Source organism: Paroedura picta, chromosome 10, assembly GCF_049243985.1.
Source record: "Paroedura picta isolate Pp20150507F chromosome 10, Ppicta_v3.0, whole genome shotgun sequence".
NCBI lineage: Eukaryota > Metazoa > Chordata > Lepidosauria > Squamata > Gekkonidae > Paroedura > Paroedura picta.
Window position 1 is genome coordinate 6,676,623 of NC_135378.1, and position 26,274 is coordinate 6,702,896.

General features: G+C 47.2%; 1 long non-coding RNA gene across 2 annotated transcripts; it reads left to right on the top strand.

Moving 5' to 3' along the window:
• Positions 1-1,194: 1,194 nt before the first annotated feature.
• Positions 1,195-25,583, top strand: LOC143819988 (uncharacterized). 2 transcript variants are annotated; one of them, XR_013225190.1, is made up of 3 exons: positions 1,195-1,289; positions 16,812-16,909; positions 25,297-25,583. It is a non-coding gene; the product is annotated as an uncharacterized LOC143819988 (long non-coding RNA). The 2 variants fall into 2 exon arrangements; XR_013225189.1 differs by lacking the exon at positions 1,195-1,289 and adding an exon at positions 15,542-15,645.
• The last annotated feature ends 691 nt before the right edge of the window (positions 25,584-26,274 follow it).

Genomic DNA, 26,274 nt, shown 5'->3' on the forward strand with positions numbered 1-26,274 from the left:
TTTTAAAAAGGAGTCTCTTTTAAACAGAATCCAGTTCTTCTTCTGTTCTTCTACTTTCCAGCCCCTGGAGTCAGCAATTTAACGAGAAAAGTGATTTAATAAGAAAACCCTTTTGATTCCGAGATCACAAAACTCAGGAAAACTCACAAATCTTTCTCTAGGGAGCCAGTGTAGTGTAATGGTTGGAATGATAGTGTGTTGACAAGGTTGCTGTGAGCATAAAAAAGAGGAGGGGAAAACTCACGTAAGCCTGCCTCGAGATACTTGGAGAAAGGGTTGGGTTCAAGTGTCCCAGAGCTACGATGGCAGCCAGTAACTGAAAGAATGCAAAGTGCCCCTGGATATTAAAATGTGGATGTCTAGGATCAATAAACGGCAAAGTTCTTGAAATTAACTGCACTAGCCCAATTAAGGGATGGACAGGCTTTGAAACCTTCAGAGAGCTGGCTTTTTTTTTAATGACTTAGCCACAAAGAGCTGCATTTTTCTGTGGAACTAGACAATTAGGTGGTGTTTCTATGACTATGATTTAGCATAAGAGTACCTTTAAATTTTAAATCCAACGGGTTGTCATGTTGGTCTTAAGGATTGAACATTTTCCAGGCTATTAATATTTCCATTTTATGGATAACCAATTCTGATGAGGGGAGAATGGTTTTTGAAAATTCTCCTTTTTCTCTCTCTCCCTTTTCCTGTCTCTCTTCCCCTCCTTCCCCTTACATCTCCCCTCCCTTTCTATTTTGCTAGGTCTTTTTCATTTTTTGTTCCTTTTATAAGTTTCTATTTCTTCTTTTTCCGCTCACTCTCTTCCCCCTTTGTCCAGATTTTCCCTGATGTCTTATGTATCAAGTTATTTAGATAATATTGTAAGTATGCTGCCATCTTGAATTGTGTTGAAATAAATGTCGATGTTCAGGAAGTATGCATTGTTTTTTTTTTTAAGTGTGAGTGATAATTTAGCCTGAAAACAGAATCCATGCGATTCCATGTAGCAATTGTTACTTTTGCCAGTAGATTCAGAAAACTGTTTCCTTTACTGGGTATGGGACCAGTGTGGAAAGCCATCTGGTTGCTTGGATGGATACGAACAGCATTTGATCACATGCTCTACTAGGAAGGAGGATGCTAACACACCACATGGAGGTAAGTGGTAACGTGAATTGATCCATCCTGTCTGCAGCTCTTCAGAGATGCTTCTGGGGGATGCAGTGACACCAACAGGATTCTAACGGTGCCCCCCTGCGAGAATGCTGTCAGCGGGAGACCGTTTGCCCTTCAGTAAAATCCAGGTTAGTCATTTGCTCAGACAACCTCAAACCTATCCTCTCCACTTGAAGGGAGGAGCCTTTTCTGCCTGGATACCTGCTTGAAATTTTATGGGAACTCTGTTTTTGGAATTGTTCTAGTCCCTTCCTCTTAGCACTAATCAGCAACCCCTTCAGAGTAGGATGCTGATATTATAACAGTCTTGCCTGAGTCTTGACCATGTCTGAGCAGCCAGCTTCTGCGTTCTGCATTGCTTCTGCTTTATCATTCTGTTTTCTACAAGTAGTTCAATGTGTAGTCTTCCTTATACATTTTTGATTAGTCTTAGAGCAAAATTGTGGTGTAATACAAAATTAAAAATATGGAAAATTCTGGCTCAGTTATTGCAGTCCTGACTGTAGTGACAGGAGTGCATGTTGTGTGCCCTTTTGGGGTGAAGCTTATGTTGCACACTGCCAGTGTTGGCTGGTCCCACCATCTGGTGCCTTGGCAAATACTGGGAGACTGGAGGGAGGAAGGGCAGAGGATGGGGCAAAGGTCACTTCCAGGTTGCTAGGCTGCTACGCTAGGGCTTTGCCATTATATGGACTCCATGTTTCTCTTATTCTTGCAGTTCCTCAGGAGTGAGAAGGCTGATAATTCCTTGCTCCGGGCTGGTCAGGGGGAGGCCTAGGGGGTGGTCAAGTTAGCAAGCATTTCCTCCTAAGGAATGTCACTTCCCACCAATTTCCAGTCACAACACAGCAGGGAGCTTTGTGTGTGTGTGGGGGGGGGGGGACTCACCAGAGCCATGACAGGTGGCTTCTCCTCACCTGTCACTCGGAAGATAATAATGGATTAACCCCATGTATGCCTCTCGTTGAACGGCTGTGAGGAAGGAGGAGACTCCGATAGAAGGAGGCTGAAGTTGGGTACTGATTCCTTATTGGCTGCCACATTTGCAAGCTCCTGTGACTGGTTCAAGCATATGGGATGCTACTGCAGCCCATAACATGGTAGAACAGAAATGGGTGGGTGGAAGTGGGGGGGGGGCAGTGAAACTTATGGCAAAAAGTGCTGTTGCTGTTTTGACAAAATGCAAGGGCAATAATCCTGCTGACTTTGCCACACAGCCTAATTTGTTTTTTTGTCACTGATGCTTTCCTACTCAAAGGCGAAGCTGAAAGGGGCCTTCTGATGCACTCAGACTCCTCCTCAGTCTTTAGAGGACTTTGTTTGCACCCTTAGGGGGGAGGCATGCAGGGCACTGTGCAGGCTGCCTAAGGAGGTGGTGAGCTCCCCCTCACTGGCAGTCTTCAAGCAAAGGCTGGATACACACTTTTCTTGGATGCTTTAGGATGCTTAGGGCTGATCCTGCGTTGAGCAGGGGGTTGGACTAGATGGCCTGTATGGCCCCTTCCAATTCTATGGTTCTGTGATTCTGATTCTGAGCAGAGGGTTGGACTAGATGGCCTGTATGGCCCCTTCCAACTCTATGATTCTAGGATTCACTGACCCTTGCTAAAGTGACACGCAAAAGAAGTAGCCGGCCGCTGATCTCCAAGAGACGCTCCCCATGGACCAATTGTTGGGCTCTGTTACGGACCAATCTGTTACTTATCGGGCTTCCTGAAGTATGTATAAGTTTGATGTTTTCTAGTGTTTGCTGTTTGGTGTTCTTATTGGTGCTGCAGCTAATAAAGAGCTGATGTTCTAAAGAAGCCTGAACCTGTGTCTACCAAACTCACAGACTTGACAGTTATCCACACATTATATTTGCTGTATTAAAGACTTCATGTTCTGTAAAATAACCCTTTGCTGTTACATGCTAATACTGCATAAGAAGGACATTGTAAACCCCAAACACCATGTACAGAGATATATGTAGATTAGCTTTTTGAGCCAGCACAAAGGCACAGAAATGCTAATGTTTTTGCCATTCTTTGGAGCTGTGGGACTTCATGTGGCAGCCTCAGCCCACATGAGAGCTGTGACTAGACGGCAGGATGTGCAACAGTAACAGTGCCAGGGCTGATTGTGAAAATAGGCAGTTTTCTGGATTGATATCTACAGGGTGCTCCTGGGTATGTGTAGCATAAAGCTGTATTTTGTATATCATGGGACCACACACACAGCCTTGTACATGGACAGATGCCAGTCCCAGCAAACACATGACTGTGTCCCTGTCACAAATCCATCAGAACAGGTACAAGAGGTCCAATGGATAATGTGCAGATATACAATAAATCTTAACATTTATTGGTTCAATTCGAGTCATGTTCAAACGTGTCCAGAGGAGGACAACAAAGATGGTGAGGGGTTTGGAGATCAAGACATGAAGAAAGGTTGGGGGAGCTTGGTCTGGTTAGCCTAGAGAGGAGATGACTGAGAGGGGATTTGATAACCATCTTCAAGTATTTAAAAGGCTGGAGCAGAATTGTTCTCTCTTGCCCCAGAGGGACAGTCCAGAACCAATGGGATGAAATTAATTCAAAAGAAATTCCATCTAAACATCCGGAAGAAGTTCCTGACAGTTAGAGCGGTTTCTCAGTGGAACAGGCTTCCTCGGGAGGTGGTGGGTTCTCCATCTTTTGAGATTTTTAAAAGGAGGCTAGATAGCCATCTGACAGAGAGGCTGATTCTGTGAAGGCAAAGGGGTGGCAGGTTACAGTAGATGAGCAATTGAGATGTGAGTGTTCTGCATAGTGCAGGGGGTTGGAGTAGACCAGTGGTTGGACTAGATCGTTGGTTGGATTAGATCAGTGGTTGGACTAGATCAGTGGTCCCCAACCCGCTGGCCGCGGCTCGGTGCCGGGCCATGAAGGCCTTGGTGCCGGGCCGTGGCTCCTTCTTCCCTCCCCCCCGAAGCGAGAAGCTCGCCAGGCCGCGAGCAAATCGGCCGCCAAAGTGGCTGATTAGCTCGCGGCCTAGCAAGCTTCTCGCTTCGGGAGGGGAGGGAAGAGAAGCTTGCTGAGCCGCAAGCTAATCGGCCGCCTTGGTGGCCAATTTGCTCGCGGCCCGGAGGGGCCGGGAGGGGGAGCCGCGGCCACTGGCATGGCGGCGGCACAGACGCGCCTGCGCGGACTGCCACGCACGCGCGTTTGCGCCCATGCCGCGTCAAGCCGCCGCTCAAGGAAGTAACTGCGAGCTGCGTGAAGCGGTCACCTCTGCTCAAGCCGTCACCTCCGCAGTAAGAAGCTTCCGGAGTGGATGACAGGGTCGCCAGAGAAATTTCAGCCCCAAGACAGTTTGGAAATGGGAAGGACGGGGTGAGCTGGGGCTTTCAGAAAAGAACTGATCACACTGACTGAAGCGGCCATTCAGGCCCAAAACGGCCAGCGGCGAGGGGTGGTGCCAACGCACCTACTTGAAATCCAATCAAATAAGGTGACCAGTGCTGTCACAGGTTCTGGTTTCAAGTGAAGTTAAATGTACTGTGAAAGATGGAGGAGAATATGCACCTGAGCCATGATACTGATAAAAGAATCCCCCTTCCCCCCATGAAGACACTGGTTTCTGGATGCAATTGCTTCCTTAACCTAATTGTTATGGGGAGTTTAGAATGGAAACCACATCCAGCTATGTGATTTCTCCTTCTCCACCCTGGGGAAAGTAACTTTGACAGGAATTTACCCAGGGGAAATTGGATCATGGATCTCCCATTGCTCCATGAGTAGCACATTTTAAGTTCACAACACAAAGGTAAGAATTACCAAGGGCTCATTTGTTTATTCTTTAGATATTTGGGCTTCTCAAATGAATATTGAAATAGCCAGCTTGGTGTAGTGCTTAGGATTGTGGCATTTGGTTGAGGTTGACCGAAACTAGCAACATATATTGGGCCCCTGGGCCTCCCTCTCATAAATTTAAACGCCCTGAACTGACCAACCATGGGACTGTTAGAATGTTGAGGTTATTAATTACTGTTCTCTCATTTATTGTTGTCACTATTACTATTGTTAATCACCTGACATGATTACTGAGTTTTAGGAGCATCTAAAAGCGGCATCTAAGAACCAACTCTTCCTCTTCTTCAGTAATACTGGGGCTCTCTCAGCCTCCCCTCCCTCACTGGGTGTCTGTTGTGGGGAGAGGAAAGGGAAGGCGACTGTAAGCCACTTTGAGCCTCCTTCGGGTAGAGAAAAGCGGCATATAAAAACCAACCCTTCTTCTTTACATTAAAAAATTAGGCTGATATTCACTTTATATTCACTTTATTTAAAGCCTGCTTGAATTCCAACTGCCCATTTTACTTCCCCAAAGCAAATTCTTTTAAAACAAAGTTTTACAAAAACTGGAATATCAGAAGTGGCCAACTCATTTCTGGAAGTATTTTTAGTAAGCTGAAAGCGCTAACTCTCGAAGCTATTTTTACAGCATATTATGCTATAATAGATGAGTTCTTGGAAATTGCTTGCTATAGAAGACACTCATATGCAAGAACACCTTGTTACTGGGCATTTTCTATGCCCTATTGTTCTTCTTTCCCGTTTCTCCCACACACACAGACACACCAGCTAGAGTTTTCCTACTGGCTCATACAAGTGAACACACAGCTGGTCAAAATATCGTTCAATTAAGTTCTTGCTTCCCTGCCAGGTCTTCACCACTGATACTCCCTAGAAACAATGCAGTGGAAAAAATGCATGCTTATCTGCAGACTGGGTTTCCCATCTACAGGTTCTCTAGATGAGCTGTAAATATGAACTGCGTTTCCTTTATATGATTTTTATACGATCCACTGATTCCAGGTACAATGGCACAGGCTGGACCAGGGGTAGTCAAACTGCGGCCCTCCAGATGTCCATGGACTACAATTCCCAGGAGCCCCCTGCCAGCGAATGCTGGCAGGGGGCTCCTGGGAATTGTAGTCCATGGACATCTGGAGGGCCGCAGTTTGACTACCCCTGGGCTGGACGGTACTCTCTCAGAGCTCCTCTACGACTTTCCAGCAGCTGAATGAAGGTGAGGAGAGAGATGCCACTCTGTGCCAGTTCTCACCCTTGCCCATTAACGCAGATAAGGAAGGCAGGGCACCTCAACCTTACTGCTTTACTAACGTTGTTTCTCAGATCTGGGGTGAAGGAAACTCAAAAGTAAAGAAACTTGAAAACAGAGTGCTATCTTCTCATTGTAGCCAGCATACTCTTACCAACATGAAGGCAGTGTCAGGATCCTAAGGAAGTAGCCCGCAGAAAAATCCCTTTTTAAGACAGAAACACGACGACTCCATTTAGTCCAAAAGCAGTACAGTCTTTATTGGGGATTACAGCAGAGCAGGCATCTTCAGGAGGTCCATAGAACAGAGTAATTGGTGAAGATGGGGAACAGTGGGGTAACAGGGGCTATACGTATAGACTTGGGGGGTCCCACCCCTAACCCAAACCCAGAGACTGGCTTCTAGTTCCCAGGTTCTTACACAGCTGCAAAATGGCTGGGAGTTCTGGGCCTTAATGCTTTCCAAATAAGCGTGACACTAGCCGGCGGGGAGCTTCAAAGGTCTGCCTGGAGGAGCTCACAGAAAATAGGAATCAAAGAGCCGAGCAGGGAAGGAGGAGCAAATTACATTGTAGAACACGATTGTGAGGGGCTGAACATTGTGACTGGACTCCGAAGAGGGATTGTGTGTAAACAGTAAGGCTTAAAAACACAGAGCACAGACATCTAATTGATGAGGAGAGGGCTGCTTCATCACACACACACTTTATTTTCCTGTTCATTCCCCAAAGCCAGAAAACACAAATGGGACTGTGCCTGTCCAATCTCAAAAAGACCATGGACACTTAAGGGAACATTTTATTTTAACTTAGGCAAAGTAGCTTTGTGGTCCCGCAGCAATGCACACTGCACCATTTTTTTTTAAAAAAAATAGTTCTTGAGCAGGAAATGGAGAGGGGAGGACAGGTATAAGGGTGGGCAAAACACTGCAGGGACTGTCATGCCACACAAGCTTGCCCCTAGTTGCTCCCTGATATGAAGTGTGATACTAGGTGGCAAATCCAATTTTGGCTATTTCCCTCATCTTGAGGCAAATCTGGCCAGAACTCGAGCCAGCCCCTGGACAGCCTCAGATTGCTGACATGATATGGAAGCAGCACTGAAACCTGCCAGCAACCAGAGGCTGTCCAGGGGCAGATTCCTTGTGCAGAATCAGTCTGGGAAACTCTGAGTTCTAGCACTGCAAAAGAGGAAGAATTTCATATTTGCAAAGTCCAAAGATGTTTCCATAGGACTGGATAATTAAAATTTAAAGCCAATTACTTTATAAAAAAACAATCAAATTTTGCTTTCTGCTCTTGGCAATATGGACGGTTTCCTGCAAGCAGAAGAGTTTACTGGCAAGCACATTCCGCTGGATCAAATTGCTACGTAAGAGTTTCTATGGAGAAAGCAGGGAGAAATTACTTTCCACTGTACAGCAAGACCTTGACAGCAAATAATGCAGACTCATTTACAAATAGCAAGAGCTATCCGTAAATGAGTCTGCACCTTAAACAGAGAGCCCAAATGCTTCTGGTTTCCTGGTGATGGTTCAGGTTATCCAGTGACTTAAAAAGTGGCATTTACTCAACTAACAATGAGTTACATGTCTGATTTTGATGAATACTTTTATGACAATTAGGAGGACAATTAGTTTGCAAGAAAGGGGGATATGGTTCAGTAACAGAACATCTGCTGCAGGGGTAGTCAACTTGTGGTTCTCCAGGTGTTCCTGGACTACAATTCCCATGAGCCCCTGCCAGCGTTTGCTGGCAGGGGCTCATGGGAATTGTAGTTCATGAACATCTGGAGGACCACAGGTTGACTACCCCTGATCTGCTGGACATGTATTAAGCTGTGGGGAACTAGCAGAATGAGAGGGAGGTAACGTAGCATTAAAGGATCGAATGCCAGAGTTTACCAGGTAATTGAACCCTTAAGAACTCAAGGCAGACACTGTTGGTAAATTATAAAAATAGTGACAGTCTTTATTGTAAATAAAATAATAAAAACAGAAATATATCTAACACACTAAGAAGCAGTCATATAGAGTAGAATCGGCTGGGGAAAGAGGGTCCAGTATAATTCCCTCTCCTGTAGAGCAGACAGGGAAGAGAAAGCAGGCTGCATGGGGAATGTGCAGGGTGATTCAGAGGAGTCCCATATCTGAAATACACGAAGGGGGCTTGCTAAAGCCGCTGTTTATATGGGGGGGGGGGCTGGCCTATGTGATGCAAGCCAGGCATAAGGCAAGTGGAAATTTCCACTGAACCAGGTGCTGGCCCAAGCCAGAGATGGCTGTTGATGGCCTTAGACAAAAGGAGTCATCCTAGAGATGGTGCTATCTATTGACTGGATGATGGGCTTAACCCCTGGCAGAGCAGCCAAGTGTGAGAAGACAAAGTAATTGTCCAAGAGCCCCTGGCCAAACCAGTTCTGGCCCGACCACGCTTTCAGCAAAACTATTGGGGGGGGGGGATCAGAGTCCAGAGGCACCTGAAATTCCAACCTGTAGCAAAGGGCAAGCCGAGGAATGTCCTGGTTTCCAAGATGGATTCTGGCTTGTCTGGTTTGGTCTCAAGCCTTGACTGTTGTGGTGTACCATGGGTTATGGAGTAGTGTGCCAACGTATAAGGCAGGAGTCCTGCCATGTGTAACATCACCAGTGAAGAAAGAAACAGGCAGCAGAAGATGTGAAAGATAGGCATGTGTGCTTTGGACTGTTTTTGGCCAAAAAGTACGCAAATCAGGCTTGATTTGGGTGTGGATTAGCTGTTTTGGGAAAAGTCAGAGATTTGTTTGGCTGAATTACAGCTGTTTGAAACAGCCAAATCATGATTTGGTGCAATTTGGGTATTTCAGATGACCACTGAAACGTCAAAGAGACAAGAGACAATGGGAACTGCCCTGTAGCTCCCCCGTTCTCTGCTTCCCGCCTTTGGTCCCAGGGCAAAGGGGGAGGGGAAGGGGCTGAGCTCCCTAGAGGAGCCTAGGCAATGATTGCAACACATTTTGGTCTTGCAGCATGCTAAGCTGGCTGCAATGCAAGGCAAGTGTGTGTGTGGGAGGCTGGGGGGGGGGGGTGCTAGCCTATAGGGAGGCAGGTTTGGGGGGGGGGACAGCTCTTGCCAATCACAGAAAGTTTTCCCTTTTTGAAAATTTTCTGTGCATGGCCAGAGAGGTATAAAGCTACGGGGGGGGGGGGGTGTCTTACCCAACTCTCCATTGCTGTGTAGGAGCAAGGGGCGGGGGGGGGGAGTTACAAAGGGAAATGAAGCTGAAACATTAACGCTGACTGGGAGGCACCTGAGCCACCTGCCCACTGGAAAGCAGTTTGTGGGAGATTGGGAGAATTGGCACACTGATTCTACAAAAGACAAAGTGGGAATTTTTAAAAATGCAACTGGAATTGCTGAATAGCTAAGCATAAAGAGGACAGGTAAGCCAGCTAGTTTACCCAGCTTTACCTGCCTATCCCCGTGTGTGGCAAGATGCATGAGTCACATCCTGGTTTTCATTCTGGCAGTCCTCCGAAATAGGGCTGAGATTCAGAGCAGAGGCATGCAAAGAAATCTCCCGTGTGTCACTGATGCCTGCAGAACCTTGGAAGTGAGCTTCAACCACAGTGGAGAGATTGCCTGGCTTCTCATACAGGTGTAGCAGGGAGGGGACTAGAGGCCATTCGCTATATCTCAATGGAGCATACCTCACAGGATCGTTGTAAGAATACAAAGAAGCAAGGGGAATTCTGTGCACCATTCACATTACGATATGGGCTGTAAGGCTCAAGGGTCACAGGCAAACAGGCAAGGAAGAGAGAACAGGGCAGGATACAATTATCAAAGCAGGAGCTAGAGACTAGGGATCTTCACAACAGGCAGGCAGGTAGGACATGTGTTCAGTGCAAGGAGCTGCTGCATCTCAAGGAATGAGTTTGCATACTCGAGGCCAGACAGTCAGCTAGACACACAGATTGGGGTCCCACTTTGAAAACGGGAGCCCTGCCACTGTCTGGTACCATGAGGGTCAAGGGAAACAGAGAATGTTCCCACAGGAGCAGAGGTCCATGTGTGGCTCTTAGCCACAAGGGATAGATAATGAAGAAGAGTCGGTTCTTACATGCTGCTTTTCTCTACCCAAAGGAGTCTCCAAGCGGCTTCCAATCGCCTTCCCTTTCCTCTCCCCACCACAGACACCCTGTGGGGTGGGTGAGGCTGAGAGAGCCCTGATATTAATACTCAGTGAGAACAGCCTTATCAGTGCCATGGTGAGCCCAGGGTCACCCAGCTGGCTGCATGTAGGGGAGCGCAGAATCAAACCCGGCTCGCCAGATTAGAAGTCCACACTCCTCCTAACCACTAGACCAAGATGTCTGAGGCAATGATGCTGATGCTTGGGGGGCAGGAGTGGGAGGGCATTGGGAGTTCTGGCCCGAATGGTGGACCTCTTGATGTCATCTGGATTTTTGGTCACTGGCCTGATCCAGCGTGGGTTCACTGGGTTCGTATCAAGGAGCTGGGAACTAGGGGTCTTCGCAGCAGGCAGGCAGGGCCTGAATACCTGGACCGTAGTAATGAGCTGCTATTTGTGTCCCAAAGTGGTGGCTTGGTAATTGTGAGATTCCTACTGATAGCCACAATAAGAGACCTTGACTTGGTGCAAAGATCCATGTATTGGAAGAATCATGAGTGAACCTTACTGAGACGTTGCCAAAGCTAAGGAACAACAGCATCTGGTCGCTTATATTCCTTCCCACTGACCAGCTCCCCTGAGTCGCAGTTTGAGCGGGAAAAACAGACTCGGTGGGATCTAGGGCAAAACAACTCAGTGCGAAGAGCCGCATAACCCCGGGAGACGGAACCGCAGGGGCTGCAGGCGGCCTGTGCCTCCTCCCAAGAATGCACCGACCTGGCTTAGTGTGACAAATGGGGACAGGTACAGGGTTTGATCAAAGGCTAGAGAAATGGTTAGAGGCATATCAAAGCCGAGGCTTCCAAGAAACAGATTGCATGAATATGTGAGAGAACCACTGATTTCTGACAGTAATACTTAATGAATACATTGGGGTTTGTGACATCTTTTCTGCTTGGCACATTCTGGGAATGGGAAATACAATCCCAAACAGCAGAACAAAGTTCAAGTCTTCAAAGACCAATGAAGTTTTGTTTAAGGTATCAGCTTTTGCATGAAAGCACACCTCTCCAGACAAGCAGGCCTATTCAGGATTCACACCGTTAAGGCATGAGAGCCACCCCGGCAGCATGCTGGGAGCACTCGTCTCTCTCTCCATAGAATTTCATCCCAGACGTGGTCAGGAGTCTGATTGTTTCGCAGACAAGCCCTGTTTTGACGTACCTTCTCCTCTTTCACCCTCCACCAACATATCCATTCCCGGAATTGTAGTAAGCACTGCCACCTCTTTCACAATGCTTTCCTAGCTTCCTCATGGGCATTTAGAGGTGTCTCTGTTCGGATGTTTTTTTAAAAATTCTACCTATTTGTCAGTAACAGAGTACAACAGAGGGATTTAAGTGTGGCTGGAAATAGAGGGCTTAAATTCAGAGGCACAGAAATGAAGTGGAAGAGGGATTTATTGCTAGAAAGCAGAACCGCTCCAACATACAAGGAAATAAGGTATCCAGCTGAAAAGGAGGCTAGTCAAGATCAAGGGACATAAACGCTTGAACTCCAAACTTCCTAAAAGTCAGTTTTGAGAGCACTGCTGTGTTGTTCAAGCATATATTCCCTGGGCTCTCCCTGTGGCAGAGAGGGGCCGAGAGAGCAAGAGGGAAGGGGGATCTACACCTGCAGGCTGTCTTTGATAAGGAGCAGAAGGTTCCACTCCTCTAATTGCACAGATCGACCCGGAGATTAAAAAGCAGGCTTGAGAAAAGACAGTCAGGGAGGCTTCTGCACGTAGCATGTCCGTCATCCATCCCTTGCTCAGTGGCCTGGTTAGAGTCTCAGGCCAGGATCTGATTTGAATCTAGCCTTGATTTGAATCCCTGCTCTGCCATAGCAGTTTCCAGGTGACCATGAGCCTCTCACACCCTTTCACCCTAACCCAGGCGTAGTCAATCTATGGTCCTCCAGGTGCTCATGGACTACAGTTCCCATGAGCCCCTGCCAGCAAATTGTAGTCCACGGACATGGACAAATTGTAGTCCATGGCAAATACTCCGGAAGATAGAGACAGAGTTCAACGAGATCTGAACACAATGGAAAAATGGGCAAATGAGAACAAGATGCAATTTAATAAAGATAAGTGTAAAGTTCTGCATCTGGGTCAGAAAAATGAAAAGCATGCCTACTGGATGGGGGATACGCTTCTAGGTAGCACTGTGTGTGAACGAGACCTTGGGGTACTTGTGGATTGTAAACTAAACATGAGCAGGCAGTGTGATGCAGCGGTAAAAAAGGCAAATGCCATTTTGGGCTGTATCAACAGGGGCATCACATCAAAATCACAAGATGTCATAGTCCCATTGTATACGGCACTGGTCAGACCACACCTGGAGTACTGTGTGCAGTTCTGGAGGCCTCACTTCAAGAAGGACGTCGATACAATTGAAAGGGTACAGAGGAGAGCAACAAGGATGATCTGGGGCCAAGGGACCAAGCCCTATGAAGATAGGTTGAGGGACTTGGGAATGTTCAGCCTGGAGAAAAGGAGGTTGAGAGGGGACATGATAGCCCTCTTTAAGTATTTGAAAGGTTGTCACTTGGAGGAGGGCAGGATACTGTTCCCATTGGCTGCAGAGGAAAGGACACGTAGTAATGGGTTTAAACTTCAAGTACAACGATATAGGCTAGATATCAGGAAAAAAATTTTCACAGTCAGAGTAGTTCAGCAGTGGAATAGGCTGCCTAAGGAGGCGGTGAGCTCCCCCTCACTGGCAGTCTTCAAGCAAAGGTTGGATACACACTTTTCTTGGATGCTTTAGGATGCTTAGGGCTAATCCTGCGTTGAGCAGGGGGTTGGATTAGATGGCCTGTATGGCCCCTTCCAACTCTATGATTCTATGATTCTATGACATCTGAAGGACCACAGGTTGACTACCCCTGCCCTAACCTGCTTCACAGGGCTGAGGAGAGGAGACTAGGTCTTCATTAGGCAGAAAGACAGGATATTAGTAAATACATCAAACAATGAACAGATAAATAGTACTAGAAAAGCAGGCAGTCCAGCAAGTCATCTGCTTGGTATACATAAGTTCCCAGGTTCAATCCCTGGCATCTCCAGTTAAGGATCATGCGGTAGGTGATGGGAAGGCTCTCCACCTGAGACCCTGGATACCCGGGCAATACTCTTAGGATGCACCAAGGGTTGGATTCAGTATAAGGCAGTTTCCTGGGTTCATTTGCAGGTGTTCATTTGGGCCAGGAACAACCAGGTTTCTATTATCATGGTAAAAAATAAGAGATACCCTTAAGCCTCAGGCCAAATCCAAAATAGGGTGCCAGCCAGGTGCATTTCTGAATGGGCATCTGGAATGTCGGTTCGTTCCAGCTGAAGTCCTTAGGGTAAGCATTATATTAGCAACACACAATAAACCGTGTATGAATCAGCTGAACAAAAGAGCGGTTCAGTGGCTTTCAAATTGCCAGAGAATTGGTTTCCCACAAAGTGGGCAGTTCCTGGAAGTTCTTGGGCAGAGGATCGTTTTGCTAATGCTACAGATCTCTGAGCTCCCCTTTAGGGCTATTAGAAGCTGTTTCTGGGCTTGGTTCCAGCATTCGTCGGATGGCCTGTGTTCGGCTTGATGATGTAATGCATAACCAGGAAACGAGAATGCTTCTAGAAAAAGAGAGGCGCCCAGGTGGAGGGAAGCCAGGCATGCTGGCTGCTTACTCTGTGCTGAGATCTTCTGGAGCTCTGTGCAGATAGAAGAACGGAGGGAGTTCTGTGGGGCTGAACTGCTGAAAAGAGAGGAGAAATAGGACACTCCAACACTCTGTGTTCGTGGTCATCAAAGCTGCTTCAACACAGACACTTCTCAGGGCATGAAAGGTAACATCAAGTAGCTGCCAGGGGGGTAGTCAAACTGCGGCCCTCCAGATGTCCATGGACTACAATTCCCATGAGCCCCTGCCAGCATTCGCTGGCAGGGGCTCATGGGAATTGTAGTCCATGGACATCTGGAGGGCCGCAGTTTGACTACCCAAGTGCCAGGCAATGATCACGTTATCAGGGATGCCTATTTGGCTGTCTCCAGGAAGAGAAGAAGTAGTTCAGGACGGCTGAGCTTAAGAGGCTGGGAAGAATGTGGTGAGAAGGAAAAGGTGGAGAGGAAACAGCAACTTAAACCATGTTTCTTATCATCTTTATTTTATTGCATCAGCTCTTGTGAGTTCTTTGTGCCAAAAAGAAACGCTACCACAGATACAGTTCGTTTAAATATGAAATACTTCCACAACCTGCAACAGAAATCAGCATGCTCCCCGCCATAAAGCAGTATCCATTTAAACTGAGATTCTGAATAAAGTAATGAAAGATTTCACCCACTGTTAATTTCTGTTTTTAAGACAGAATAACAGCAAAACATTTTCCAAACAATTCTTGTTATTTAAAAGCAGTGTATGATTTCCATAACATTCAAAACTGCTTATTATTTAGGTCATTTACTATCCTTTCATTCAATTCACTTTTTTTACATTTAATAATCTAAAGAACAAGCAAGAGGCATCTATACACTCTTTCTTATCTTACTGTTCTTTTGACTCATTGAAAAGACAATACAGGCAATATTGGAATATTTAGCCAACTGCTAAAGTAGTTTTCCAATCCTCACCTATAATGAAAAACTGGATGATTTTTTGGGATAGCCTATAAAGAGGAAGGACCAATAGCTTTCTCTCAAATCACACCAGATTTCATATTCTGATATAATATAAGAACTGTCAGGTGTCATGCTAAGCCTGGTGTTTGCCAGCACAGACAGGGGCACACACAGACAATGGCAATTAATCAAATGTCATGTACATTCAAGGTCTGAAGCTTTTACTCTTCCTGGGCGTTCCAGAATTATAGGGTAGTTGGGCAATAAATAAATCAGGCTTAGTAAACCATTCTGCAAAAGATCCGATTGTTCCATCCATGGTCAAGGAAGCAAGAAGGACTGGGAAGCAAAGTCCATAGGCTAGGCAGGGAATTAAGATACAGGCTCCTCTCTGAAAAACAAGCACAAAGTTAGCATACACTGTTTACCATGAGGCTTGGACTACAGACTCTTCCTTTTATCAGCCTGATTAACTGGCTTATGCCTGAAACCCAGGTGAATTCTTGGCCCTACATCATCTCTGTATCAGAAGCCAAGACCAATCAATGCCATGCTAACCTAGCACTCCTACTCCTCTCTTGAGCAGCTACCAATCTCTGCTTTCATCGTTGATGCTTTGCCAGCTCAGGAGACCCTAGAGGTGAGAGAAAAACTGATTTATGCCTTTCTGTCCCCTACCAGAACAAGCAGCCCTCATCTCCTTTGGTTCTGACTCTAAATCCAGCTGTTCAGACAGGCATTCCATTGGTGCAGCTCTTGATTCCTCTATCTCCTCATCCTCAGAGGAGAAGGCAGCTGGCTGACTCATGAGAAGAACTCAAGCCGATCAGATCCACACTTAGAAGCACTGAATCAGCCTTCCAGCATGGCTGAGAGAAAAGAATTTAACTGAGTGAACATAAATGCTCTTCTATAAGGACAGGTCATTGGGGCTTTCATGTAGTTTAGGATAACACAGGGGGAAAGACCCCAAAGAACTCTGGAGAACATCTAGTCAAACTGCGGCCCTCCAGATGTCCATGGACTACTATTCCCATGAGCCCCTGCCAGCGTTTGCTGGCCACAGTTTGACTACCCCTGATCTACACTGTGCCTTCAATGAGGTACTTGTTGCATCCAAATTCAGTACTGATGGCTTTATTTGCTTTATGATCTCCATATCTTTGTCACTGAACCCTAACCATGGGGGTCAATTGTTACGTGTATATATTTTAAATATTTTTCCAGCTTAAAAAGTAGTATGAAAAAGTTTTGATGTGGAACATCTACCGGCGCGGTCCCTCCAACGGAAGTCTATGGGCACGGAAGTCTATGGGCAGGGACTGCAGCAGTAGATGGACCGCAGCAGCAGTGCCAGAGCACTGAAGAACACTCAGTGCCCTGGCGTCACTGCCGCTGCCAGTCTTCGAAGGCTGCTCCCACCCTCTGGAGAGCAGGGGCTGCCTTGGGAGACTGGCGAGGGTGGGGGCAGCACAGTGATGTACAGTGCTGGGTCCCCCTGGCCTGGCCCCGCCCCTGCCTGCAGACATGCCAGCGAGTAAGGAGGGGATGGGGGAGCAGGGAGGGGGCAGGGGGCAAGGATTCTCGCCCCTTATGTGGATGTTCCACGTGTGGATGATTTTTTCTGCATAAACTAAGAACTCCAGGAGACAATCCTTTGAGTGGACCCATTGCACATGGATGATTCAATTCCAAAAGCATATAATTTCAATGAGTTTGATGGATTGTGGCCTATGCCGAAGTATGGACAAAATGACCAAACAAGAAAACAGATTTGTCACAATAACTTCTAATTGTTTTTCACAGGGCTGCCTTTTCCTGAGAAGAGAGAGCTCCGTCTTTGTCCTAGAAACTGTTATTTTGCTCCCAGAAAAGGAGATGGTATTGGCTGGGGAAAGATGAAGGTTTGTATACTGGGCAGTACAGATGCCTGAATATCTTTGGGTTCACATCACAATCGCCAGTCACGAACACTGATTGATGATCAGAATTAGTGCTTACTGAGCCATTCAGCAGAGTTTGACAGGTAGCTACCTGTCCAGCACATCACCAGGCATGTACAAGTGGCCTGGGTGCATGTGAGCTCAGCAATGCACACTTGGTTTTGCAAAGGGCCCTGGGAACTGATTGTATTTTTCCCATGTCACTTGTTAACAATAGTATCCTTCTTTCCCCCCTCTTCCCATAATTAGAATCGTAGAATCATAGAGTTGGAAGGGGCCATACAGGCCATCTAGTCCAACCCCCTGCTCTACGCAGGATCAGCCCTAAGCATTCTAAAGCATCCCCTGAGCCTTCGGGGAGGGCGGTATATCAATCTAGAAAATAAATAAATAAATAAATAAACAAACAAACAAACAAACAAACAAATAAATAAATAAAGCATCCAAGAAAAGTGTGTATCCAACCTTTGCTTGAAGACTGTCAGTGAGGGGGAGCTCACCACCTCCTTAGGCAGCCTATTCCACTGCTGAACTACTCTTGACTATGAAATTCCCCCCCCCTGATATCTAGCCTACATCGTTGTAAAAAGGTAAAGGTATCCCCTGTGCAAGCACCGAGTCATGTCTGACCCTTGGGGTGACGCCCTCCAGCGTTTTCATGGCAGACTCAATAAGGGGTGGTTTGCCAGTGCCTTCCCCAGTCATTACCGGTTACCCCCCAGCAAGATGGGTACTCATTTTACCGACCTCGGAAGGATGGAAGGCTGAGTCAACCTTGATCCGGCTGCTGGGATTGAACTCCCAGCCTCATGGGCAAAGTTTTCAGACAGCTGCCTTACCACTCTGCGCCACAAGAGGCTCAACTAATAATTAGACACTTTTTATTATTATATAAACTCAAAAACCTACAATCTTCAAATCTACACATTTTCAAACTATTTCCCCCTAACAAAAGAAAAATCAGCAAAAAAAAAGTCCAGTATATCATAGTAGTCAACCTTGAGCTGGCTGCTGGGATTGAACTCCGAGTCTCATGGTCAAGGCTTCAGACAGCATGTCAGCTGCCTTACCACCCTGCACCACAAGAGGCTCTCTATAATAGCTCCCATAATAGCTCCCATTTCACATGGCAGATTCACCTGAAAACCATATTTATTTATTTATTTACTAGTAATCAAGCCCGCTGTACTTACAATACAGCGGGCGCTAGATAATGATCTCACAGCTGGCGTGTCGGCAGGCCGCCGGCATGCGGGACATGGCGGTCAGGAAGCACCCGCCAGCCGCGGTGCGCGCAGCTGGCAGGTGCTTCCTTGGCGGCGGGGCAGCAATCAGAGAGGCCAATCGGCAGGCGCTTTGCATCTTTATTTAGTCCGCGGCGCCCGTGGCACCGTGGGCAGGGATTAAGATTTATTTATTTATTTATTTACTAGATTTAAAGCCCATTTTAAGTGACCATAAAATGGGCGCTAGAGGCCGTAGGACCCCACCCCCCGACTCCCAAAGGCTTCTGCGTAGGTGTGGATGGGGTCAGTGGGGCTGCAGAAGCCTTTATCCTCCTCCCCCCAGCGGACCATGGAAGGCTGAAGCGCGGCTGGGGCTGCATCTGGGGGAAGCGGCCTACCTGCGTCCGGCGGCATCGGGTCCTCAGCGGCCGGGAGCTGCGGGGACACTTGTTCCGGGTGGGCGACGACGTGGCGCGTGGGGGAGTGGCGGGCCAGCGGCGGCGGTGGCCGCGGCGTTGGAGCGGGGGCGTTCCAGCGGCGGCGCGGGCGGCCCAGCTGCAGTGGCGGTGTCAGTGGCGTTGGAGGTGCGGGGCGGATGGTGGCGTTGCGGCCCCGCTGTTGCAGCGGCAGTGCGGGCGGGCCAGCAGCGGCGTCTCCGCCAGCGTTGCAGCGGCAGCGCATACGGCGGCGGGCCAAGGATGGCGGAGCGGCTGGGCAGGGCTCTGTTTGGGGCCTGGACGCGTCAGTGGCGGCGACGGCCGGGGAGAGGCAGGGATCGGGGAAGCGGCGATGGGTGAGTTGTGGGGTGGGGGTGGGAAGGGGGTGGGCGGGGTCGGGCGTGGATGGACTCTTGTGTCGGGTGCGGCAAAGGCATGTGGTGGGGCCGTCGGGGATGGCGGGTCAGGTTCGTTGGCCGAGGTAGGCGGGCAGCGTTGTGCGGGGAGGGGGGTGGTGTAGCGGGGAGGCCCCTCGGCGGTCGAGGGCAGTCGCAGGGCGGCAGGAAAGTCGCTTTGGGCGAGCCTCCTCCCTGGCAGCCATCTGGGTAGGATGGTGGCTCGGGAGGAGTGAAGAGTTAGTGGTGTGGGCTCCGGGAGTTGGGCCAAGTGTCAATTGGACACTTGGCCCTGGAGTGGCACTCGGAGGCCTTCCTCAAGAAAGCCTATCCTCAATAATTTATTTATTCTCTTGACTGCCACTCCTGGACCAAGCTGGCTTATGGCAGTTTACAATACCCCCAATAAAACAATGAATAAAACACCCCACTACTTGGGCAGCACAAATCCCAGCAACAATCCTCCTCCCTGTTTACCAGTCCAGAGTACTTTCACTTCAGGGATCAATAATGCTGGGAGAGCCCTGCAGGTGCCACCCCTCCTCTCCGTGCCATGGCGCTGGCCTCCTACACACTGCCTCGGACTTCAGTGATCACGGAGGCTGCCACGCCGAAGCGCCCATCCCTAACCCAAACTACTCAGAGGCTACGTTAATAAATGTCTCAGACAGCTTACCACCTAGACATCATTGGAAGATGGCCTGTTGATTTTATTTGGGTAAACAAAGGCTTCCATCTTTAATCTTAGGGATGGGAAAGAACAACCATACTCAAATGAATTTTGGTCTGTTCTGCAGCACTGACATCTCATGTGAAGGGATGTTTGTGCAATGAACTTCTCTCCTCTCCAAGAAGCTGAGGCACATAGGAAACAAGCCCTATGAGGGTACAACTGTGGCAAAAGGTGACCAGAGAAAGTGAACGGGCACTGAGAGTCTCAAACTGGGTGAACGGTTGGGAAACAGGGGGGCAAGAATCCCCATTTTCTTCCAGAGGCAAATAGAAGCATTTTGAAAACAAAATGATTCCTTAGCATGCATCAGTCAGCACAATAATCCAATAAAACAGTTTTTGGAATTTTAATAAATGCAAGGAATTCTTGGTGGAAAAAACATTTAATAATGGTAGGGAGATGTAGCACTAAATCAATGAAAAATACAATTAAAATACATCATCATCATCATCATCACTGGATTTCTAGCCCGCCGCCCCCCGAGGCTTGCGGTGGATAACAACATGTAAAACCCCCATAAAACTCTTAATACATAAAACACCAAAAAACAATCCCCAGCCCACCGAACCCACCCCACCTGATGGTGGCAGAACTATCCGGAAACCAGGGGTCACTGCTGATGTAGATGTAGGGGGGGGGACTGATCTAAAAAGAGGAGCCGGCCTCAACCATAAGCCTGGTGGAAGAACTCCGTTTTGCAGGCCCTGCAGAAGGATGGCAAATCCCGCAAAGTGAAGAGGCCATGGGGACAGAAGGCCATAGGGACAGAAGGAAATGGAGTTGAGAAGGGGAAAAAAAGGAGCGTACTGGTAATTGGAGACTCCCTGCTAAGAGGAATGGATCGCCATGTGGCTGGGCCCGACCCCCTAACCCGAGAGGTGTGTTGCTTGCCAGGGGCGAAAATTAAAGACGGATCGTTACCCATTTGTGATGGTCCATGTGGGAATGAATGACATGTCCCTGAATACCATCGCTCCTATTAAAAAAGACTATCAAGATCTGGGGAGGAAGCTGAAGCAAATGGGGGCACAAGTGGTATTCTCTTCAATCTTGCCTGTCAAGGGAAGAGAAATGCATCAGGAGAGGAAGATAATGGAGGTGAATCAGTGGCTGCGTAGTTGGTGCCGGCAGGAGAGATTTGGTTTCTGGGACCATGGGATAGGCTTTCTTGAGGAAGGCCTACTAGCACCTGATGGACTGATCGAAACTGTGGAAGAATGTGTTTGGCAGGAACCTGGGGAGATTCATCAGGAGAGCTTTAAACTGAAGCCACAAGGAGAAGGAGGTGATCAACATAGGGAGTGTATTTTATTGCCCGAAGCATGGGCAATAAAAAGGAAGAGCTGGAACTTCTCATGCTGATGGAAAGGTATGATCTAGTAGGCATCACAGAAACTTGGTGGAATGATTCTCATGACTGGAATGTAATGGTGGATGGATATGAACTGTTCAGAAAAAACAGAATAGATCAAAGAGGTGGAGGAGTGGCACTGTATGTGAGGAAAGGGCTTACCTGTCAGGAAATTCTAGTGAAGGAGAGCATATCTACAGTGGAAAGCATCTGGGTGAAAATAAGCGAGGGGAAAACAAACAGTGTGGTGGTTGGTGTCTGCTACCGACCGCCTGACCAACGAGAGGATGTGGATGCTGCACTTTGTGAGCAGCTTGAGAAAATATCCAAGCGTCAGGACCTTGTCATCATGGGTGACTTCAATTTCCCAGATGTGTGCTGGGAAACAAACTCTGCAAAGCATCCTCAGTCACGCAACTTTCTGACCTGCCTGGCTGACAATTTCATTTATCAAATGGTAGATGAACCCACAAGAGGTTCAGCCATACTGGATTTAATACTGACCAACAGGCAAGAGTTGGTGGATGAGGTGAAGGAGGTGGGGACCCTAGAGGGAAGTTACCATGTCCTCATAGAATTCCTTTTGAGATGGGGAGGCAAGGAAGCATGTAGCCAGACGCGGATGTTTCGTAGGGCAAACTTTAATAAACTCAGAGACATGCTGAGTGTCATACCATGGACGAGAATGCTGGAAGGGAAGGATGGGCGCTACTCAAACAAGAGCTATTGCATGCTCAATCAATGACTATCCCAGAAAGAAGAAAACACTGCAGGAGCTCTAAGAAGCCTATTTGGATGAACAGAGAACTTCAAGAGGAACTAAGAAAGAAAATGAAAATGTTCAGGAAATGGAGGGAAGGACGGAGCTCTAAAGAAGAGTACCTACAGGTTAATAGGCACTGTAGATCAATCATCAGAAAGGCCAAAGCTGACAGTGAGCTAAGATTGGCCATTGTAACAAGAAAAGATTGGGAATGTTCAGCATGGAGAAAAGGAGGTTGAGAGGGGACATGATAGCCCTCTTTAAGTATTTGAAAGGTTGTCACTTGGAGGAGGGCAGGATGCTGTTTACGTTGGCTGCAGAGGAGAGGACACGCAGTAATGGGTTTAAACTACAAGTATAATGATATAGGCTAGATATCAGGAAAAAATTTTTCATAGTCAGAGTAGTTCAGCAGTGGAATAGGCTGCCTAAGGAGGTGGTGAGCAAACAATCTTGCAAACAATCTGCAACAGTCTCAAAAAAGTTCTGTGAGTTACCATTGTTGCAGTTTGCGCAAAGTCCCTCCCCCTGGCTTTCTCCTCTGAACTTCCGGCGAAGCGATTGCCATTTTTTTTTCTCGGAGCGAGCGGAGAGCAACGAACCGGCGAGCCTTCATTCACCCAGCGACGCTTCTCCGGCTGCAGTCCCTCCACAGAGCTGCTTCAAAGCTCCCCTCAAGTCACCAAGCACAACACAGCCCCGTTTGCAAGTTCCCTTTATTTTCGGCCGAAAATCGCGCCCGTGCACGGGGGGGGGGGATTTTTCTTTTCACTCGGGGGAGCATGGCAACGATGAATCGGCAGCTCACACGCCAGCTGCCAGCTAGATGGGTCTCTACGTTAGGACGAAGCAAGGAATCAAGGAATCAAGGCATATTCATTGCAACGTTTATTTTTCTTTTTTTTTTAAAAAACCTGTTCTTAAAGGCAAAGGGCCTTTTCCGGAGCATGGTAACAACCGCCCATTGGCTGCTCATTTGATTGACGGCCAGAGGCGGGACAAAGCCCCCAAAAAATCGCTTCCTTTCTAGCGATTTTTGCCGAGTCCGGAAACCTGTGGGAAACGATTGAAACGCAACTCGATTCCACTACAAAGGCAGGTATGCATAACGACGAATTCCACTATTTAAAATTCCGTTTCTTCTTTCCGAAAGCAAGTTGCCACATTGAACCTTGTGCGGAATGGGCCCAAGTTAGGAGTTACCTTGTTTGAGAAACTCAGGAGATTGTCTGGGCTGCAGCAGGTTTGTTTTTTTAAAGCACATTTTCTCTGACCAGACCTGCTTAAATACATACAGTATGAATGAAATGGATGAAAAGAGGAATAAAATTAAAATCTGGATCCAGCACAGTGCTTATTTGCCACACCCTTGGTTAGCTGAAATAGATGGCGGTCCCTACCCTCTCATCTTCTTTTCTCTGCTTTTGCAGGCTTGGGATATAAATACACAAGGAAAGAATACAATGTTTGACAGGTTATTTTTATTCCTTTCATCTCCTCTTAGCCCATCTGGTAAAATTGAGAGAGAAGGTAACAGGGAAGGATTCAACAGAATAAACTCGACTTTATGTATTCCATTTCATTAGTGTTTGGGGGATTACACATGGGACAAACTTAATTTACACCTGGCATACTTTCTTAAAGAAAAAGAAAATGTATGATGACACAAATTTACATATTTCTTTTACATTCATATGCTTCATCAAACGACGGCTGTCAGCTTCCTACTGTGATGCATTTCTAGAGCACTAACAAACCCTTTTGTCATTTTAAAACCACAACACTTTTCAAAAGAGAAGGATGAATAAATCTACAGATTGTTCAGGCTGATAAATACTGCATGAGTCGCACAGCAAACATCTATCCATCTGCAAATCTGGGACTTTTTGCTTTGCTGAAATGCAGTTTGACATAAATGAAGAGATTAATGGAAACAATTGGGGGGGGGAGAGGTTGAATAGTGCAGGAGCAGAACCCTCCCTGTGTCTTGACCCAGAAATGTCATGTTTTAAGGCCTACTGGTGGCAGGTGTTCTGACACAGGAAGGAAAGGCAGAGTTCAGCACCGGCCAGCTTTCTGCCCCACAGCAAGATCACAGGGTGCATCGTGTTATTTTGAGAGAGAGAGAGAGAGAGAGAGAGAGAGAGAGAGAGAGAGAGAGAGAGAGGTTCATTCCGCACATGTAGGATAACAAACTTTCAATGTGTTTTTGAAGCTGGATTTTCTAGTGCAGAACAGGAAAATCAACTTCTATAGTGCATGGAAAGAGCATTAACCAACGTGTGTGGAATGGGCCAGAGACTTTTCTAGAAGAAAAGCTTAAGATCAGCATTCGGCCGACAGACAGGGAGAAGTCCCTGTAGAAAGAAGGCTGTTATGATCCTGTCTAGTTAGAGCTTGCTGCTCCCCTCAGGATGTTCTTTCATTTTCTTCTTTGTACACGTGACAAAACTATAATCCAAGTAGTTGCTGAATACTTTGAACCTGAGAGTCCAAGACAGGACTCCCGTTCGTCTCCCTCAATGGATTGCAGTCTCTCCATGGCCTGCCTTGGAATTGTTTATATTCCCAACAATTCTGTCTTATATACTGCCCGTGAGTTATTTGAACTCTTGGAAATATAGAAATGTTTTCATAACTTGGTTACAACTAACCATTTTTCACCCGCCTTTTTCCTAATACCTCAGACAATACTTCCCGGCCTGCCCCCCCCCCCCCATTTTTCTCCAAGGCTACCTTTGTGTGGAAGCTTTTCAGTGACTTTACTGTGATCGTCAAGGCAATCAATAGCTCCCTCCTGCTGCCAAGCATAATACAAGAAGGACCTGTTTTTCATCCGGCTCGTCTAGCTTCAGTTTTATGCATATTGACCAATCCTTGTTTAGAATTGCCTTCTGGAGCTACTCTTCCTGTGCCTACCCTGACCCCAGGAACACGGGTCTCGCAGAACAGGATGATGGAGTTCCGCTTTTGAACTGAGGCCTCCTTCCCTTTGGACAGGCACATTTGCCCTACCTTGAAATTGTTGGAATATGCAAGATCTGTGTGTATGATTTAAAAACATATGAAGAGTATCATCAGAGGAGATGTGCATTTAGCAGAGTTAGAATAGGAACTTCCTGATATTTTTCAAATGATTCCCTCCTGTGTTGTGATTGGCTCTTTGGAGACTTTCTGCATCTTCTAGCCCCCCCCCCCCCAACCTCCAGAAAGACTGAACGATTGCAAAACAACGGTTGAGTCTTTCTCTCTCTCCAGCTGGAGCAGACAAACCGGCGTCTTTCCTGTGCAGTTTATTCTCTTATTCAGTGAGTCTGTTTTGTTCTTAGGTCTCTCTCCCCTCTTTCTATACAAAGTTTGTTTCTCTTCTGAATAAAACGATTTTATTCTTTTAAGCAGCTTGGTGCTTTACCCCTCTTTGTATATTTGAATTCTGCCAACAGAAATGCCAAATTGCTGGCCAACATCGTAGGCTGCCAAAGCTGCCAAGACCCACCCTCAGACGAAGATTCCACCTCCTCCCACCATTCCGACCCCACTGAAAAAAATGACATGGAAGGAAACGACCTGATTCACCCCTCTCCACAGGCCCTCTGGGGGACCATGGCCACTTCTCACCAAACTTTCCCCCCACCGATAACCAAGGAGAAATCTCACTGTGGCACTCCCTGGCTCCTGGATCTGGTTTTAATCTGGTTTCTCCAGTTCTGCCACCCAGTCCTGGGCTGAATCTGCACTTTGTAAATATAATAAACAAATAAATTGTTTATTCCATTGTCAATCCTGTTGAATTCATATGGATTTGAACTCGGGTCTTCCTCTTCCCCCCTTTCCCCATTGAAACAGAAAAGTGTTCTGCACGTGCTTAGGGAGGCTCAGAAGGGGAGGGGGGAGGCAAGCACAGCCTCTTTCGTTGTTTTCTTGAAGAGGGGGAGAGGATTGGAGGAGCCAAGCACAGCCAAGCCTCTTTCTTTCTTTTCTTGAAGAGGGGGGGGGGGGAGGATTGCAGACAGCAGAGAAGGAAATAAAAAATCTTCCCCCCCCCAAAAAAAAATACAAGATGTAAATCTCTAGGACAGAAGCTGAGAAATTAGGGGCTTCCCCTTTAAAGCAAGCTTGTCACCTGGGCAGCCTTGGCCAATCAGGGCTCCTCTACCACAGAGTCAGCCCTGTCCAATCAGGGCTTTACCAAAAAGCTCATGCTTACTCAATCAAATTCTGAAAATATTGAGGGTTATTTCCACTCTTAAATATTCTAGGATAAAGGTAGGGTCAACTCTGGATCAATCATGCTTGTTGCAGAATGAGATTTTAAATTGGACAAAATCAAAATGGAAATTGCATTCAGTGGAGATGGCAGGGACTGAATTAACCTGGGATTGGAATAAAAGCTTCATGCAGTTTACACCCTGGATTCTCCT